The sequence below is a fragment of the Schistocerca serialis genome, chromosome 5 (genome assembly GCF_023864345.2).
Source record: "Schistocerca serialis cubense isolate TAMUIC-IGC-003099 chromosome 5, iqSchSeri2.2, whole genome shotgun sequence".
NCBI classification, from domain to species: Eukaryota; Metazoa; Arthropoda; class Insecta; order Orthoptera; family Acrididae; genus Schistocerca; species Schistocerca serialis.
Window position 1 is genome coordinate 753,675,305 of NC_064642.1, and position 21,050 is coordinate 753,696,354.

A 21,050-nucleotide genomic window follows, 5' to 3' on the forward strand; every position below is an offset into this window, starting at 1 on the left:
ACTTTCTCCTCCGAATGCGAAAATATTTTTTGGACACCGACCTACATAGGGCGGAACGATCACCACGGTAAAATAAGGGAAATCAGAGGACGTATGGAAAGATATAGGTGTTCATTCTTTCCGCGCGCCATGCGAGATTGGAATAATAGAGAATTGTGAAGGTGGTTCGATGAACCCTCTGCCAGGCACTTAAATGTGATTTGCAGAGTATCAGTGTAGATGTATACGAAACTCCCCATCGCACCCTCTTCAGATTCAGTGGTGAGATGGTCCAGTGGATAGGCGGCGAAAGCTGAACACAGATCAAGCATGAAAACAGGAAGAAGGTATGCGGAACTGAGCTGAAGGCGTGCAACATCGAGCGAGTTTGAGCTGCCACGGTTTGGTCGTTCTGTGGTCATAGTGTTGAACTCCCAAAGGAGGAGATTCGGGTTCAAATCTCCATCGTGTCCCATTTTCATTTTTTCTTACAAGATTATAAACTTCCCATCCTGTCACTGACATACCTGTTTGCCGTATTCAGATTTGTGTGTGTCGTGGTGTAACGTCCGTTTGCAAATGAGAGATACAAGGAAGGGACCTAGAGACCTTTGTACCTCATATTTGTCCCACACATATACCACCTGTTCCGTTTTGGAAATTTCGATTCTCGAATTCCTTTGTTGTAGCATAGTTCACAGCCGTTAATTTGTTGTTTTCATTTCTATGAGAGGTCTATGCGGGATGTCGCCTGCTCTTACAATTCATAACGGTAATATTTTCTCACCACATGTCTCATATTCTGTAACCAATGTATCGTATGGCAATTGCCAAGACTGCACAAGGAGAACAATAGGTCAATGTCCAGACAGAAAGTTCAAAATTCTGTGAAAAAAAGAGTGAGAATGAGATCTGAACAAGGATCTCCCACTTAGCAATCCGACAGCACGACCACAGGGCCACGACGGCATGGTTCTGGCGAACCGCTCGATGTTGCATATATTGAGGCTGAAGCATTAACTGTTCATATTTTACTTTTCTTTTCACGGTTCTGTACGCCATCTTCCTGTTTTCATGCTTGACCTGTGTTTTTTTCGCTGGATATCCACTGGACCATTTTACCGCAAGAATATCGAGTCCGATAGGCAGTTTCCCTTGTCAGTTGCGCACACGCTGATGGGGCAGCACACAATTAACAGCGGCTCTCAGCCGGCGAGCACAGTGTCGAAGTACTAAAAGCTTCTTTCGTATGAATCGGTCAGCAATAATTCTACGTGGAATGGCTCAGGAGTAATTCGTTTCATTAACTGATGAACACAGCTAGTTGACTGATTCGTGGGACATATTGCATCGTCGTAAGGTGTTTGTCCTTTCGAGTTATCTTTTCAGTAGCACTTTCTGATATTCTCTTCTCTTGACTATTGGCAATTTTCTTTACGCGATCCCAAACTGGCACCAAGCTAGGAATTAGACGTAATTGTCTCTTACTTTGCTTTCATTATTACTGTGTTAGTAGTCCTATTTCTGTACCAGCGCCGATAAGGGAAGCAAACAGCACCTTTTTAACGCTTCACTTTCACTTAATATTTATGTCATCTTTTACTAAAACGTTGTGTCATGTGGTTGTTGATCAGCGCGTTTCAGACATGATTCTCAATTTTTAAAGTTGGGCGTAGCCCTTATTAAATTCAGGTTAAATATAACGTCATCCGTCGCGGGACTTGTTTCATTACCTGTTAAAAAAAGGAAATAATCATCTGCCATTGTTCGCTGGAAGGCCCCATCCGGGGAAGTTCGTCTGCCGAGTTGCACGTCTTATTTCAGGTGACGCCAATTTGGGCGACTTGCGTGTCGGTGATGGTGATGATGATGATGATGATGATGATGATGATGACAACACAGCACCCATTCCACGCACAACACCCAGTCCACGAACGGAGAAGGTATCCAAACCGGTCGGGAATCGAACCCAGGGCCGCTGTAAGGCAGGTAATCACGCTACCAATCAGCCAAACAGACGAACATAACCTGTTGGAAGCAAATTCGCGTGACTGCATGGGGATTTTCACTCCATTTTCTTAACACGGGCACTTCAGTATTCCCTTCAGGGGTATGCACACACGGAACCACAACCACCCACCTCACCCAGCGAGCATTGTACTTCCCCGTTCTCGTATCAGTACGATTTTGTTTTACGTGGTACCTTCTGACAGCAACGAACATTGCACTCTCTCATCTTGTATTACTACAAGCTCCTTTTATTAACAAAGGCGCAAGAACTTTCAGGCTTTTTCCAAAAATAATTAACAGAAGAATTTTTCCCCAACTTTTGCTCTTCTCCCATCATTCAGCAACAGTTAGGTGTTAATTGCAATCCTTACATTTGAAATTAATATTTCGGGTGCCAAAAAGAAGAAAAAACGTATGTAACCCAGTTGTTACATCCGTATACGAGCCGTTACAATACCAGTCGCTGTCGTTGGTCGTTTCCAGACTGTATCTTTAATGACGTCACGCTAGTTCACACTGTACGGTAGTAATATCTTGCACTTAGAACAGTCACTCGCGTTAGTAGCGATAGTAATGTTCCTGGTGGACGCCTCTCACGAGCAGACTGTCTAGCCTGTAGCTACAAATATTTAAAATAAAGAAAGCCTTCGATTTAGAACAGTGGTATGCACCCCCTTGCATTCCAGAAGGTATAGACGTAGTTATTTTGTACGGGCTTATTCTGATGAACTTTCCAGGGGATACAAACGAAGTCTGCACTCACATCTCTGACCTCGCGCTCCTTCTCGTCAGATTCAGTGGTGACTGGTCAACGCATGGCAAATCATTTGCCGCACTCGTTAACATTCCTAAACGAAAGGTTAACGGACTTTTGGCAGTTTTTATAAGTTTCTCGGGAAATCGATCTCTTGCCTACCCTCATTCCATCCAAACCAGGACACAAACGCACACAATTATTTTAATTTTTTCCGACCGACGTGAATTTTCGACCTCTTGGAGGAGTTGGCGAAACCCATTTTAAGATACCTTTTCTAGAAAGCGAGATATTGAAGTAAATGTACAATGACGTCTTGCGTGCACATGTGTGAGACAGCTTACTGTCTTGTGACGCTGCGATCGTGTAAGCAAGGAATTCGGTAGTTAAATAAATAAAGCCGTTGAAAGGAAACAAATGTATTTGGTGAATAATAATGTAACTGCGAAATCAGGCTACTACTGTAGTGAGACAAGTTCGATATTTTCCGTGTACTCTGTTACTACGAACTGCCATAGATAACAAACTAGTTCCTTGATAGTAAATTATATTAAAGGCGAAAGTTCCAGGCGTAGTTCCTCCCGTTTTATCTCATCAGCTCACATATTTGTACAGTTGAATTTCGTACAACAGGATAATAAAACTTGAACTAATTTACAAATTCCTTAAACCACACAAGAAAGCCCTGGTTAAAGCGAGCGAGGAAAATATCGAGTGGTCAGATGCGCCACAAAGCACGCATCGGTAGATGCTGGGAGAGAGAGGGAGAGAGAGAGAGAGAGAGAGAGAGAGAGAGAAGAAGCTATTATTGCGTCAGGGGCAGGTGCATATTCTATACCGTGGCATGGAACAGCACGAAAAGAAGAGCTTTGCCATTATTGATATAGAAAGTGGATGAGCTGTCGGGAGAAGGGGTGACGCCATTTCTTCGAAAACAACTCATTTTAGAGGACAGACATTCGTTTCGAAGTTAACTGAGGATCGGCGAGCATAATTGTTGACTCCCACTGCGCCTTATACCACTGAAATTCAATAAACTGGTCACTGTGATAGTAAAGGTAGTTTCTTCTTCCGAGAGGTTATCAGCTACGTACTATAAGATACCATGCCACGGATAAATCAAAGTCTGTCACAAAACCGTACTTTTGTTTGGTAAAAATCATTTCTGAGGTCCCAGTGATAATTTGGCCGTATATAAAAGACAGAGTTTTTATATTCTTTTTAATTTCTATCGTTGATGCTATATCATATTTCTTCCTGTAGTGCTAATCTATACCTCTGATGTCAAACTGACGCGGCTTCAGTTCATATTATTCACTTAAAATATTCATGTATTGTTTCCATGAAGTAGCCATATTTCAACGTTATTGTTTCCCGAAGTAAGTTATGTCTACGCGAAGTGGATGCTATGAAGTGCATAACTGCAGACTTTTTGCCTTTAACTACTTTTTTAAATTTTTTTAGATGGATTAGTATCGGGCCTGGTGATCTGGCGTTCAACGTTTGATTGAAGCAGACCGCACGAAGACGTATCCATTTTGCAGCAGATGGTGTGGACTGTCACAGGAAATGAACATTTATAAGAGTACAGCAACAGGCAGGAGGGATCAATTTGATGCCGGACGTGAAGCAGCGAGTCACCAAAACAAAGAAGGCACAACTGGAAGTGTGAAATCTTGATAAGCAAAAGAAGGAGAGCTTGCACAGAAACCCAGAACATATACGATGAAAACTGGCACAAAAACCAAAGTGACTCTGGTCGTGTACAAAGTACGCTGGCGGCCAGACACAGTCAATGCCTACCATGCGGAATAAGAATGAAAATACTATCGACGGCAGTGCGGCGAAATCTGACTTACTAAACTCGGCCTTTCGAAATTCCTTCAACAATAAGGGCGAATTAAATTCGAAACAAGAACAGTTGCCAGCATGAGTAACTTAGAAGAAGTTATCGCTGGAGTAGGAAAGCAACTTAAATCACTTAATAGAAGCAAGTTTTCTGATCCAGACTGATATACAGAATTAGGTTCCTTTCAGAGTATGTGATGCAATACTCCATACTTGACACTCATATAGAAACGCTCGCTCGATGAAAGACACGTACCCAAAAACTGTAAGGTTGCACTGGTCACACTAATATTCAAGAAGGGTAGTAGGAGTAACCACTAAATTACAGGCCCACATCATTAACGACGATATGCAGCAGGATTTTGGAGTACACAGTATATTGTGTTCCAACATTATGAATTACCTCGAAGACAACGGTCTATTGACATACAGTCAACATGAATTTAGAAAACATCGTTCTTGTCGAACACAACTAGTTCTATGCACAAACGAAGTGTTGAGTGCTATTGACAAGGGATTTGAAATTGATTTCGTTTTTGACACTGTATCACACAACCAGATTGTAGTGAAATTACGTGCTAATGGAATATCGTCTCAGTTATGTGATTGGATTATTGATTTCCTGTCAGAGGCGTTACAGTTCGTAGTAAAACAGAAGTGATTTCTGGGGTTCAACAAGGTAGTGTTGCAGGACCTTTGGTGTTCCTTACTATGTAAACGATTTAGGAGACGATATGAGCAGCAGTATAAGGTTATATGTAGATGATGCTGTCGTTTATCGTCTAGTCAAGTCATCAGAAGATAGAAACAAATTGCAAAATGATTTATGAAAGACATCTGAATGGTGCGAAAATTGGCATTTGACCTAAATAATGAAAAGTGTGAGGTGATCCACATGTGTGCCAAAAGGAATGCCTTAAACTTCCGTTACAAGATAAATCAGTCAAATCTAAAGGCTGTAAATTCAACTAAATAGACAGAATTACAATTACGGACAATTTAAATTGGAAAGAACCTACAGAAAATGTTGCGGGGAGGGCTAAGCAAAAGGCTGCGTTTTATTCGCAGAACACTTACAAAATGTTACAGATCTACTGAAAAGAGGTTTAACGGAATACATCGAGAAAGTTCAAAGAGGAACAGTATTATCGTGAAGTAGGGGAGGAAATTTCCTGATATACTACATGATTTGGGGAGAACACGATTAAAACAAAGACTTTTTCTTTGCGACGGAATCTTCTCACGAAATTTCAGTCACCAGCTTTCTCCTCTGAATGCGAAAATATCTCGTTGACGCCGACCTACATAGCGAGAAACGATCATCGCAACAAAATAAGGAAAATCACAACTCGCATGGAAAGATACAGGAGTTCGTTTTTTGACGCGAGCCGTTCGGGCTTGGAATAATCGAGAATTATTCTGATGGTGGTTCGATGAATCCTCTGCAAGACACTTGATGTGATTTGTAGAGTATCCATGTAGATGTAGATGCAGATGAAAAACTTAGTACATCACACAAGCAGGAAAGGGAAGGGAAAAAGGAAGCAGGTATTTTGCGGAGGAAAATACCTCTGCGACGCAGACACAAGAAGCGACTCACGAACGGATGGATTCCGACATCGCTCAACACCCTCCGACACCTCCATACGCCGAGATATTCACGAGTAGCGGACAGCGTGGAAACAGAATCGAACAAAATGTCAATACAGTACTGTAGAAATATAAAGGCAAAGACTCAAAAGACGACAGAATCCTAGTCTGGAACTCAGACCGAGATGGGATGAGCCCACAGTCGTTTGGTCAGCATGAAAACCAATACTGTTGATACACGTAAACTATGTAAATTATAATGTGACGTATTACTATTGTGATTTGAAGGTGTGCTGTGTGTTGTATTAATAATGTATGTCAAACGAGAGCTGTAGATCTTCGTAGATTATAGCGTCATAGGTATTTGTCAACAAAGTTATTTTCCGTAAAATAAAAAAAGAAAGTGGTTACGTGCTCGCCTCGAACTAGAAGGTCGATCGAATCCAGGTGGGGCCACGGATTCTTCGATCTGCGTTTTCACCTAACATTCACCCCTCAGCGTTGTGAGGAATCACCAGAAACGAGACATGGCTCCGATTCCGCGCTAAAGTGAACATCTAACTTCCCCGGTTGGATAAGTGGGGTCGGACAGGGGTCGCAAGTCTCCGAATTGTTGTCCAACAGGGAAACTTGCATCTCGCCGCTAAACCACTCTCAGTTCTTATTATACAGGCCTCCATAATATATTACAATGAAAAAAGAAACAAACAAAAAACAAGCTTTTATTACAGTGAGAGACTAACTTTGGCTCTACGTTGTTATTGGCTTATAACTGCGGGGAAAGCCACCACAGCTTTGTGTATTGCGCTAGAATGAAGCATAATGGTGTAATATGGATGCTGTTTCCAACTGTAGTTAGTATATGTATTACGACGAAAACATATATTTTTAAAGAAATACATTAGTTTATTATTAGACAATTTGTTTAACATGCTGTGGTGTCACGAGTCAGTAAGATATGTCACACGCGGTGGATGTTCAGATGTTTCCCGCGATATCTCGTTAGCGAATAAAGTTATGTTAAAATGTTTTTAGCCAGCTTCGAGAGGTCAAGAATCTAATATATGCTTCTGGCGAAAGTGAGTAGAGGCCATTGTGGGTCAAGAGTTAATGAAATTTCTCGCAAACTGCCAAATTTTAGTCTTCTTCATTTGAACGAACGCTTCGACTTCTGGCGGCAACATTCGTACATCGTGAGACGCGCTTCTACGCACGGATTTAGATTGCCTTTGGTTGCGTGCAACAAGCAGCAGCGGCGTCGACGTAGCGCTGTAAGGAACTTGTGCCTGCGCCCTCCCCTTTAATTACAAACTAGCTTTGAAATCCTATTTCTATGTGCCCACTACCACAAAACTTTTCCTAGTAGGGTGTGTACCACAAGTTCGTCCTAGGGCTGTACAGATTCTAAATACGGCTCTCTCGGGAGCGCTCTGCATGACACTATTCTGCCCAGGATCCTCACGCCGTCTGACGTCACAATTTCCAGCGACCGCAGAAGCAGAATGCCGGCGCTTTAGTTAGCACGGTCTGCTGGTTCCGGGACGAGGCAACGGGCAGAAGCAGATTCGTGTAAAGAGCGGCTAAGTAGCCACGCACTGAGTTATACAAACCATTCCCGGCATCCATCCATTTATTAAGTTTCTTCGAAGCGCACCAAAACCGCAAACAGCAAAACTCTGACAATATGAAGTTGCTTCTTCCACCAAGTGCTCGTGTTTTAATTTGTCATGAACGTTCTCAAATATACAAAATCCCTTTTCTCTTTCCTACGAGATTGGAACGTGCGTGTTTATGAAATTTGTCGTTCTGACTATGCTTGCATAAACACTCAAATCCTCAGCTGTGTGTTCCTCAATCTTTGTTATGTGCATTTTGTTTTCTATTTTGCCTTTAGTTAATTTTCATGAGTAGCATGTATTATCCCTACAAGGGTTGGTTCAAATGGCTCTGAGCATTGTGGGATGTAACATCTGAGGTCATCAGTCCCCTAGCACTTAGAACTACTTAAACCTAACTGACGTAAGGGCATCACACACATCCATGCCCGAGGCAGGATTCGAACCTGTGACAGTACCAGTCGCGTGGTTCCAGAATGAAGCGCCTAGAACCGCTCGTCCACAGTGGCCGCCTTTATAGGGGTTGAACAAAAATGTACAAACACTACGAGAAATGCATGCTTGGACAATAACGCTAGTGTATTTGATTAAGAATGGCACCCCTGCAACGGCCTCAAAACATTAAAAGTCTCAGTCGCCTTTGGAACAGTTTCTATGTAGTTGTGAATACATTGCGTCAGAGATAAATAAATTCAAAACTGCGGAAACTGTTGGCGCTTGTACGGCGAGTGCTTCCGTAACCGAGGTTGCAGAAGTGTTTGGTATTCGAAGAGGCACCGTGTCGAAGAATTATACTGCATACGGGGAAAGCGGATAAACATCACCCGCTAAGTCACAATGCGAACGTAACTGTACGTTGAGTGATATTGGTGGACTTTCATTGAAGAAGACTGTGACAAAAATAACAGGACGACAGCTGCAAAAGTAGTTGCAGAACTGAATATCGTACTCGCGTACGTTGTCAACACCAAAACAACACGAAGGAAGCTCCAGGAGAATGGAATTCCAGGGTGAGCTGGAATCCCAAACCCACTCATCAGTGGCTCAAATGCCCGTAACAGCAAAGTCGGATGAGCCTTCTTGCTCACTCCAACATCTGGACGTGCTTACGTCCCAAGAGTGATATAGGGCGGCAATTCGATGATGATTTGGGCAGCAATATCGTGATATCCCTTGGGGTCAATGGTTACTCTCCAACGTCGCAATATCGCCAGTGATTATCCACCCATGTTGGTAGATCAAGTCCATCCCATGGAACAATATTTGTTTCCCAACGACGATATTGTGTTCCAAGAGGACAGGGCATCTATTCACACAGCTCACATAGTCCACAATTGGTTTTGTGCGGCCAAGAATGAATTATCCCATTTCCCCTGGCTGCCACAATCACCAGAACTCAATGTCACTGAGCCTTTGTTGTCCAATTCAGAGAGAAGGTTGCTAAATGGCTGTCCACCTCCATCATCGTTAGTAGAATGGCAAAGCCGATATAAGAAATGTCTACATTGTTGCCAAATTTCTTCCTCCTCCCTCAGATGGGTACAGGGTTGGAGATGTGGCAACATCACGATTTAATTATACAAATCACTCAGTTTAACAATGGAAATTAGCCGTCGCCCTCACCGTTGCCCTCGCCTCACCCCTCTTTGGTGGGTTTGTGCTTGACTACCATGGGTCCCCAGCCTCTGAAGCATCTTTTCCCTTCTGTGCTGCATGTCTATCCTCGATGTTTTTCCAATCCCATAGGGAACATGTCTGGCGCGTTTTTCAGAATGTGTTCCGCATCTTAGTGGCTGACAACGGAACAGTCTCACCACTGTTTCTTTGTTCCTTTTTCTTCCTTCATTCACTTTCTCGTATTCTTGCTCTGCTTCAATATTTGACGTTCCTCTTTTTCTTCTTCCTTCCTGTGCATTCCTGAAGCCTGTATCACGTGCTTGAAGCATAAAACGTGACTGCACAATTCCCAGCCCCAGGTCGACAGGTAGGGTTCGCACGCACTCCCTCCGCCACACACCGTTGGGTGGCTTGCGGAGTATCAATGTAGATGTAGATGTAGATTTTGTCACAATGAGCCCATCATCAGCACAGTCAAGGGCTATGAAATGTAAACAGAATGAGGCTAACGGTTCAAAGGCTCTACCAGCGGCACCAAAGTTCGTTGTAGTTTCGCATTCTAAAGGCAGTCAATCCGTCGCAACATTTACAGAATGGCACTTTACTTTTGGAGACTACTTCAGATTCTCAAGCATAACAACTGCTTGCAGCTTCGCTCCTCCAAGGCTACCTTGTTCATGCCGAGGCACATAAGAATCTAAATTCTTCCCATGGTGTTATTCACACTAGGCTGCTCGATAGTCTGATAGAATCAGAAATCCAAATGTACCTTATTGGTTGAAAACAGCCTTGGTTGCAATTTTTTTTTTTATTTTTCTACGAACGTTTCGCCTTATTTAGGCATCTTCAGGTTATCTACATAGAAAACAGAGAACAAATACATCTATTTAAGAATCGCTATCGCATTTTTCAGACTTGGATAACCTATAAGCATGTATAAACAGATCACCTATTGAAAATATAAACAGATCACCTATTGAAAGAGCAAATAACTTAATTTGGTATTTCTTAAGAATCAAATGGTTCAATTGGCTCTGAGCACTATGTGACTTAACATCTGAGGTCATCAGTCGCCTAGAATTTAGAACTAATTAAACCTAACTAACCTTAGGACATCACACACATCCATGCCCGAGGCAGGATTCGAACCTGCGACCATAGGGGTCGTTCGGTTCCAGACTGTTTTTTTTTTTTTTTTACTTTATTGTTATTTTAAAACCTGTACAACAGGCAGGCTGTCAGCAGCACACTACGCTGCTCTTCAGCCATAGAAGACACAAGCAGCAAAAACAGGGAGAAGACACATAAGTCACAGAGCGGTGGGCAATAAAACAGGAGACACATAGAGACAATCACGGAGCCGTTCACACTCGTCGATAATCCACACTGCTAGCTGATGAGACGACGCACAACCACTGAAGATGATGATGGCACTGGTGAACGATGGAGGGGACGGTGAACACTAAACACTAAACACTAAACACACAAAACACTGATGGCGGCGAACTCTGGCGCGCGAATGTCCACGTAACGTGTGCGAGTCCAGGGACCTGCCAAGAGGGGTAGAAGGGGGAGGTGGGGGAGAGGGGAGAAAAAGGATGCCAATGGCTGAGGAGTCGGGGGCAGGAGGAGAGGAACAGGGGAGGGGAGGCCCGGGGGAGGAGGGGGGGGAGAAAAGGAGGAGGGAGGGAAAAGGGAGAGGAGGGAGGGAGGGTGCCCAGAGGAATAAGTACAGGAGGAGGGCGGGAGGATCAAAGTTGGTAGGAGGGGTAGATGGAAGGGAGGAGGGCATCATCAGGGAGGGGGAGCTGGCGGAAGCTACCTTGGGAGAGGGTAAGGAGGGTGGAGAGATGGAGACCGGGTGGGACGTGCGAATACAGGCGCGGCAGCAGGCGGGGGTGGGAGAGGATCGGGGAGACGAGCGGGTGAGGAGGATCGAGTTTGCGGGAGGTGTACAGGATCCGTATCCTCTCAAGGAAAAGGAGGAGGTGGGGGAAGGGGATGAGATCGTAGAGGATCCGCGTGGGGGAGGGGAGACGGATGCGATAGGCGAGGCGGAGAGCATGGCGTTCAAGGATTTGGAGGGATTTATAAAAGGTAGGGGCAGCGGAGATCCATGCTGGATGGGCATAACAAAGGATGGGGCGGATGAGGGATTTATAGGTGTGGAGGATGGTGGAGGGGTCCAGACCCCACGTACGCCGGAAAGGAGCTTGAGGAGACGGAGGCGGGAACGTGCCTTGGCTTGGATTGTCTGGAGATGGGGAGTCCAGGAGAGGCGACGGTCGAGGGTGACGCCAAGGTACTTAAGGGTGGGAGTGAGGGCGATGGGACGGCCATAGACGGTGAGATAGAAATCAAGGAGGCGGAAGGAAGGGGTGGTTTTGCCTACAATGATCGCCTGGGTTTTCGAAGGATTGACCTTGAGCAACCACTGGTTGTTCCAGACTGTAGCGCCTAGAATCTTAAGTATCCTTTAGTCAGTGTAGCCAAAGAGCATCGTGAATGTATCAGGCCTACACCGCCTTCGTTAAACTCAGTAAAAACTAGAAATATAACATAGTAAAATCATTACCTTTTCTAGATGGACGCCAGAGGCACCATGATCTGCGTAACGCGTTCCCTTTCACAGGAGCGAGTAACAGTAAGATGGGGGCTCAGGTAGTAAGCATAATGCGCCACAGTGTCGTGTTCCAGTACTGAAGCCTAATACAGAATCACCTCAAGAGGTGGCGCTTCGATGCAGCAGTGATTAATGTAAGAGATCGTAAACTGGATATACATACCCACTAAAACTTTATAAATATAATGCACATAAAACATTGATAAGATGGAATTACTAAGGGCAACACCTGTGCTTAACTTATCCTAAAATTTTGACGAAGTAAAATATAAGTGAAGGTGGTAAATTTAAAATGATAAAACAAAGTGTATAATACAACACACAGATACAGTACATAAACAGATTTTTGGTATCATATACCACTAGAACGAGAACATTTAAACACAGGACCGTAATTTCAAATAAAGAGGCCGCCCATATAACACACAATACTGTGTCATTCGGCGCTAGAACGTCTAGCAAGAAAACTTTTTTTTTATAAAATACAAGTAAAATTATTAGGCTAAAAAAATAGACACCAACGTGGAAGACGGACGTTATGCAGGTAAACTCCCCCCCTTTTTTTTATAGCTACATTTAAATGTGTAAAATGCGTCATCATTTAAAGCGACAAACTCGCAAGTATCCTATTTGACTCAAAAAAAAACCTAATGGCTTTGCTAAGAAGACGACAAAAGACCAGAGAGGAACAGAGCTCATATTTAGGCAGAACTACGAGAGCTCCAGGATTACATTAATAACACCGATTTCATAACTTCTATACTCGAGCTTGCGCTCCGTCTCTAATGACCTCGTTGTCGACGGGACGTTAAACACTAATCTCCTCCTCCATAACTTCTAAAAAGGCCTGATTGCCGCCAAATATTTGGCCGTTAAGGAGAGACAAATCTTTATCTTCCATATGCCTAAATATTTCAATTTCTTCCAAAATGTTTAACTTCTTACCCCTTTGCACAAAATGCAAAATCTTAAGATTTTATACTTTCGGAGGACTGTGGCCACTGGCTTTAAGGTGTTGGGCAAAGGCAGAGCTCTGTTTTACCTATCCCTATCTATTAAGAAAATGTTCTTGCAATCTCATTTTGAAGGTTCTGCCTGTTTGTCCAACATATTCTGCATTACAATCGCCACACTCCAGCAAATATACCCCCGATGCCAAAAGGTTTTTTTTTAGGTTATTCATTATGTATGTACATAATCTGGAGATTGGTAGCCACTGAAAATGCTATACGAGAGCCCACTCCCCGGAAAGGTTTGGCAGTTCATAACTAAAATTGCCCATAAATGGCAAAGAAATGTAATATTCGACGATGCCCTTAGGCTACACTGACTAAAGGATTCTTAAGAAATACCAAATTGAGGTATTTGCTCTTTCAGTAGGTGATCTGTTTATATTTTCAATAGGTTATCTGTTTATACATGCTTATAGGTTATCCAAGACTGCACAACGCGATCGCGATTCTTAAATAGATGTATTTGTTCTCTGTTTTCTATGTAGATAACCTGAAGATGCCTAAATAAGGCGAAACGTTCGTAGAAAAATAAAAAACTAAAATTGAAACAATAGTGTTTTTAACCAATACTGTTAAGCAATGGTTTGCTTTTATGCCACATATGGACTGGAAGAATTTCCAGATGTATCTCTCTGATCAGGGTGTCGTTGCCATCCATCAGGTGATGAAGAAAGAAGATGCCTCTTTAGTGCCCACACAAAATCTCTTTCTCACTTTTGATAGAGTGGTTCTTCCATCAAAGAAGCTTATGAAGTTGGCTCAGTCAGACTGTATTTTCTAAACCCAATGAGCTGCTATCAGTGTCATAATTACAGCCACATTCGAGAGTCCTGTTGACACGCAGCCAAATGTGTAACATGAGTCAGAGATGCTCATGCGGGCGAGTATCTGCCTCCTTCTCCCCGCTGCATCAACTGCAATGGTGACCATGTCGACTCCCCCCGGTGATTGTCCCATGTACCTCGATGAGCCAGCTGTCTAGGAGATCCGGGTTAAGGAAAAAATGCCTTACCCTGTCGCTTGCAAGTGTTTGGCTCGTTGGGAACCCTGCATTCTACCAACTTTCATCCACAGAGCTGTTCTTACTACCTCTCGCTCCAGGATGGCCATGGCCACACAGCCATGCGACCTCAAATTTAGCACCACAGTTGTGAGCCTCATGGTAGCGTCCCAGTCAACTCCTCCAGCTGTGCAACCCACCACCAAACTTTCGCCTCATTGGGCGAAGTCACTAGCTACACATCAGGAGGCCCTAGAAAACATAAGGAATACTCTCGTGAAGACTTCCTACATCCTTCCAGCCTCCCAAAATCTGAGACTTCCCTTACTTACCGCAAAGACTAGAAGAAGTCAAACAAAGGCAAATAGTCTTCTCCTTTGCTGACTCGAAGCTCCTCTTTGATGCTGTAGCCACGTGATACCCTCACCTGCCCGACCTCCATGACACCAGTGTTTACACCAACCGTTTTCCTATACTGGACTCCGCAGACCGACAATGAAAGAATGCTGAAGCTCCTGTAAACCACATGGAGCAGGATCCACCTGCCTCTGTGCCTGTGCAGCAGCCGATCTTTGAAAGTTGCCACTCAGCAGCTGCCAAAGTGACACCCCATCATTTATTCCTCGTCATCACTCTCATCCAATGGAACGTTCATGGCCTTCGATCCTACAAAGAGGATTTATGGCTCCTCTTAGAATTGCAGCATCCACTTGTTCTCTGCCTTCAGGAAACGAAATTGCGTCCTCACGACCTCTTGGAGCTCTCACATTTCTTCCTGTCTGCTTTGACCTTCCCCCTGAGGTCGGCATTCCATCTCATGGAGGCGTCATGCTGCTTATAGGGGATGGTGTTCATAGTCAATCTATCAAATTGACTACCCTTCTTCAAGCTAGTGCAGTTTGCCTTTCACTTCCTCACTTGATCTGTCCCTTCGAACTGTTTACATCCCTCTGTTATTCAGTATCGCAAGGGTAGACTACATCCAGCTTATTGGGAGCTATCTCACGCCTTTCTGCTGCTCGATGTCTTTAATACGCACCATATTCTTTGGGTTTCTCCAAGAATCTGTCAGAAAAGTACCATCTTGGCTGACCTCCCCAATCAGCATAACCTCCTCTGCTTTAACACGGGAGCACTCACATTCCTTTCAGACTCCACACACACCTATTCCATTTGGAACTATCCTTCTGCACAGCCCAGCTTGGCCATCTTCTCGAGTGGTCCATTCTCTCGGACACATACTCGAGCGATCATTTCCCATACGCTGTCCATTTTCTGACACCCACCCCATCTATGTGCACACCCAAATGGCAGCTTACTCGGGCTGACTGGAGGATTTACTCCTCTCTGACGAGCTTCGACGAATAACATTTCCCCAGCTGTGATAATCAGGTGGAATATCTTACAAATATTATCTCTCAAGGTATGTGTGGGTTCTGCCTTGTCAGACATTTTAACTTAGGAATACGGTGTGCTTCATAGTTCCGTCCTGAGTGTTGTCTTCTTTGCTACTGACATTAATCCTACAGTGGCCTGTCCCCCACTGGGCATTTCCGGCTGCCTTTTCATTGACGACTTTGCCATCTATTGCAGTTCCCCACAGACCTGTCTCATTGAGCAGCGTTTCCAGCGATGTCTCGATCGTTTTACACGTGACTCGAAACAGCATATCCAGATACTCTGGGATGATGATGGCATTGAAACAGAGGATGACACCCGTAAAGCTGAAATACTAAACACCTTTTTCCATAGCTGTTTCACAGAGGAAGACCGCACTGCAGTTCCTTCTATAAATCCTCGCACACACGAAAAAATGGCTGACATCGAAATAAGTGTCCAAGGAATAGAAAATCAACTGGAATCACTCAACAGAGGAAAGTCCACTGGACCTGACGGGATACCAATTCGATTCTACACAGAGTACGCGAAAGAACTTGCCCCCCTTCTAACAGCCGTGACCCGCAAGTCTCTAGAGGAACGGAAGGTTCCAAGTGATTGGAAAAGACCACAGGTAGTCCCAATCTTCAAGAAGGGTTGTCGAGCAGATGCGCAAAACTATAGACCTATATCTCTGACGTCGATCTGTTGTAGAATTTTAGAACATGTTTTTTGCTCGCGTATCATGTCGTTTTTGGAAACCCAGAATCTACTCTGTAGGAATCAACATGGATTCCGGAAACAGCGATCGTGTGAGACCCAACTCGCTTTATTTGTTCATGATACCCAGAAAATATTAGATACAGGCTCCCAGGTAGATGCTATTTTCCTTGATTTCCGGAAGGCGTTCGATACAGTTCTGCACTGTCGCCTGATAAACAAAGTAAGAGCCTACGAAATATCAGACTAGCTGTGTGACTGGATTGAAGAGTTTTAGAAAACAGAACACAGCATGTTGTTATCAATGGAGAGACGTCTACAGACTTTAAAGTAACCTCTGGCGTGCCACTGGGGAGTGTTATGGGACCATTGCTTTTCACAATATATATAAATGACCTGGTAGATAGTGTCGGAAGTTCCATGCGGCTTTTCGCGGATGATGCTGTAGTATACAGAGGAGTTGCAGCATTAGAAAATTGTAGCGAAATGCAGGAAGATCTGCAGCGGATAGGCACTTGGTGCAGGGGGTGGCGGCCGGCCGGTGTGGCCTAGCGGTTTTAGGCGCTTCAGTCTGGAACCGCGTGACCGCTACGGTCGCAGGTTCGAATCCTGCCTCGGGCATGGATGTGTGTGATGTCCATAGGTTAGTTAGGTTTAAGTAGTTCTAAGTTCTAGGGGACTGATGACCACAGATGTTAAGTCCCATAGTGCTCAGAGCCATTTGAACCAGGGAGTGGCAACTGACCCTTAACATAGACAAATGTAATGTATTGCGAATACATAGAATGAAGGATCCTTTATTGTATGATTATATGATAGCGGAACAAACACTGGTAGCAGTTACTTCTGTAAAATATCTGGGAGTATGCGTGAGGAACGGTTTGAAGTGGACTGATCATATAAAATTAATTGTTGGTAAGGCGGGTGCCAGGTTGAGATTCATTGGGAGAGTCCTTAGAAAATGTAGTCCATCAACAAAGGAGGTGGCTTACAAAACACTCGTTCGACCTATACTTGAGTATTGCTCATCAGTGTGGGAGCCGTACCAGATCGGGTTGACGGAGGAGATACAGAAGATCCAAAGAGGAGCGGCGCGTTTCGTCACAGGGTTATTTGGTAACCGTAATAGCGTTACGGAGATGTTTAGCAAACTCAAGTGGCAGACTGTGCAAGAGAGCCGCTGTGCATCGCGGTGTAGCTTGCTCGCCAGGTTTCGAGAGGGTGCGTTTCTGGATGAGTTATCGAATATATTGCTTCCCCCTACTTATACCTCCTGAGGAGATCACGAATGTAAAATTAGAGAGATTCGAGCGCGGACGGAGGCTTTCAGACAGTCGTTCTTCCCGCGAACCATACGCGACTGGAACAGAAAAGGGAGGTAATGACAGTGGCACGTAAAGTGCCCTGCCCGACACACCGTTGGGTGGCTTGCGGAGTATAAATGTAGATGTAGATGAATGGGTTTCGTTTTTCCACTGACAAATTGGTTTGTATGACTTGGTGTCTCCACTATCTTCACAACTTGTGCCTGTTGCTCTTCCATTCATTGAAACTACGGAATTCCTCAGGCTCATGTTCGATTGGAAACTCTATTGGTCCTCCAAAGTGTCTTACCTGGCAGCCTGCTGTATGCAGTACCTCAATGTCCTACATGTCCTCAGTGGTGCTTTCTGGGGGTTGTAGGTCGACCCACCCTCCTCTGTTTGTACCGGTCCCTTGTCTACTCGAAACTAGTCTATGGGTTCTTCATTGATGCATCTGCACGTCCGTCCCTCCTACGCCGTCTCAATACTATCCATCATGGTTGCATCCGTTTCGCCACTGGCACCTTTTACGCTACCCTGTTTGACAGTCTGTATGCAGAAGCTGCCGAACTACCACTGACCTATCACCATGACTTTCTCCGCAGCAGCTATGCATGCCGTTTGACTGCCATGAGTGGCCACCCATGCCTCCTCCTTCGATGACTACTTTGATCGTGAGTATGGGGCGCGTCCCTCTCTTCTGTTACCTGCTGTAGTTCACTATCGACCCTTGCTCCTGCAGCTTAACTTCAGGCTGCCTGCATCTTTCCCAGTGGGTGTGAACCCTTCACAACCCTGACTTCGTGCGGTGGCCCATATTCACCTTGGCTTCATGCGCTTCCTAAGGACATCACTCCAGCCTTGCTCTGTCACCTACAGTTTCATGTCAGTCGCATGGAATTTCGCGATGGTACCTTTCTGTACACTGACGGCTCTCAGACTGACTGTGATATTGGGTATACCCTCGACATTGGCACTGACGTTTTCTGGTATTGGCTTCCAGGCACTGCTAGGTATTTACACCTGAGCTCTACGCCCTGCATCAGGCCACACAGCACTTCCAGCGACACAGGCTTTTCAATTGCGTCATCTGCTCCAACTCCCTCAGTGCCCTTCCAAGCCTCTGTGTGCTGCACAAAGTCCAACCCCTATTGAAAGGGGTCCAGGAAAGCTGTCACCTGCTCACTCTTGATGGAGCCACAGTGATGTTTATGAGGGTTCCTGGTCATGTGGGACTGACAGGAAAGGAGGCCGCTGACGCTGCTGCAAAGGCTGTAGTCCTCGTACCTCAGCCCACTAGTTCTTACATTCCCTCCGATGATCTCTGTGTTGCCGTCTGTCAGCAGGTGATGTCACTTTGGCATCACCACTGATCCTCCCTTCATGCGGACAAGCTCCGAGCTATTAAGGCTGTCCCAGCGGCTTGGATGACCTGTTGGCCCTCTCGATGCGAGGTAATCATTTTAACTAGGCTGTGTATTGGCTACGGTCTCTTTAGCCACAGCCATTTTTAATTGGTGCTGCTCACCACTTTGTACCCATTGCGCCCAACTTTCGACTGTCCGCCGTTTCCTGACACAATCCCCTTTTTTAACTGCTTACGTTCCTGTTTGCATTTGCCGACTGAGTTATTGTCCGATTTAGCGAACGACGAGCGGGCTGTCTACCACGTTTCACTTTTTATTCGTCGTAGCAGTATAGTGAAGGCCATCTAATTTTTAGTTCTGGACCGCCGTTGCTCTGTGGCGTATTTTTCAAACCTTTCTCCACATCCCTGTTTTTAGCTGTCTTCTCTTCCCTTGTTTGGGATTGACGCGTAGTCGTTTCAACTCCTCTATTCGTGTTCTACAGTTTTGACATGGGCGTATATGACCCTAATTGCCTTTGCGGCTTAGAACAAAACAACAAAACAAACGAGCACTATTGGCGGGAATTTCGAATTTTGGCGGGAAATTAAAAACAAGATTAAAATTTAAAAATGGTGGGAGTTTCTTTGTCCCAAGGTTGTGCTGACATCTCGTCCCCAACCCCCACCCGGGAATTGACAGGAAAATGAAAACGGAGGTTTATCCTCTCTTAGACTCGAAACCCATTGCTTTTGGGCAGAAAGCCCAGGTGCACCCCATTACATAGCGAAACCGTCATTCTCTGTCCAGCAGCAGGACCGGAAGGTTAGGTTAGTGTATTTTATTTACTTTTTGTGAGGAAATGAAGTAAAGATCAGTCCTAATTACGTAATGACATGATCCATCCCTATTAAGCGTATATATATATATATATAGCGTTACACAGACAGCGTCTAAAATCGCAATACAGATCTGAAACTGATGATGTCTTACAAGTGACGGTATCCAGCTGGAAAAAAATTCTCAGAACCACTCGAAACTATTAGCTGATGAACTCAAATTAAATAGTAACTTATACATAGGGTGTTCCCTTTACCTATAAGTCGAAAGAAATCTCTGCTCCAATTGTGAATTGGCAGGAAAAAGGTTGGAGTGGAAGGTGCTATCTTTATTTTTATCGATAAATGTGTTCAAGTAACAAGATACTGTGGCTGGACAGAGAGGTGTTTAATAAGTGTATTACTTATAAGCCTACAGCTGAGGACCACATGAGGATGGAAGGAGGAGGTAATGGTTGAGCAGAGGGAAAATTCTTTGCAGAAATTAATGGTGATACAGCAGGACGGACTGAGGTTGCATTTCACACCTCATAGAGATTATTGCCTGTGCTGGAGTTGTTCACGTTTTTGAAATGGCTGGTCATTCAACAGTGCAGGAGAGAACTTCACGTGCCCACCGCCATCTCTTTTTACCGATTGCTTGTGTGTCTGTTGTCTGACGCTGGAGCTCACTGAAGACACCCCGCGCTGCATTGCTGTACGCCCTCCTCGTCAAACAATCGGCAGCCCTCGTGCTCAAATAAATGGTGCACTCTTTATATTTCGACAACTTTGTCCTATTCCACTGCCTCAAGAGGTCACCATAGTATAGTTGCTGAGTAAAATGTACACTGATACATAGTAAGAAGGGATAGGGCGATAGACCATCACTAAAGTGAGGGAAGGCCAATACAAGCTACCAGAAACGGTGAAAACGCTTCACTGCTCTCGGAAAAAAATCGTAGAATCCAGCAATTAAACACCACTCGAAATAATGCACCCTTGATGCTTCAAATACGTACACACACATACAAACACACACACAAACACACACACACACACACACACAAACACAGGTGCGCATACACAGATCATGGTAAATGCTTGCTTAACTATTTCATAAGAAAAAGACATCGAAATTAACGCGAAACAGATCACACCCGACCCTCCTCCACTTGCAAACAACAAACCATAATCCAGAATACTTCGGAAATTGTAATATTGTCATATAGCTATCGAAAAAAATCCCTCGCCACCATAACTTTGTGATATCCTCAGCGTATGCTAGCAGAGAAAGAACGCAAGAACCACCCCTGCCTTCCTTCTCTCACCCGTCCTCCATCCCTCGCCTACCCCAGCCCTCGCAGAGGTAGATGTGGTTTTCTGGTCTGTTCTTAGAATTTGTCGCCAGTGATGCACAAAGGGTTCCACCGCC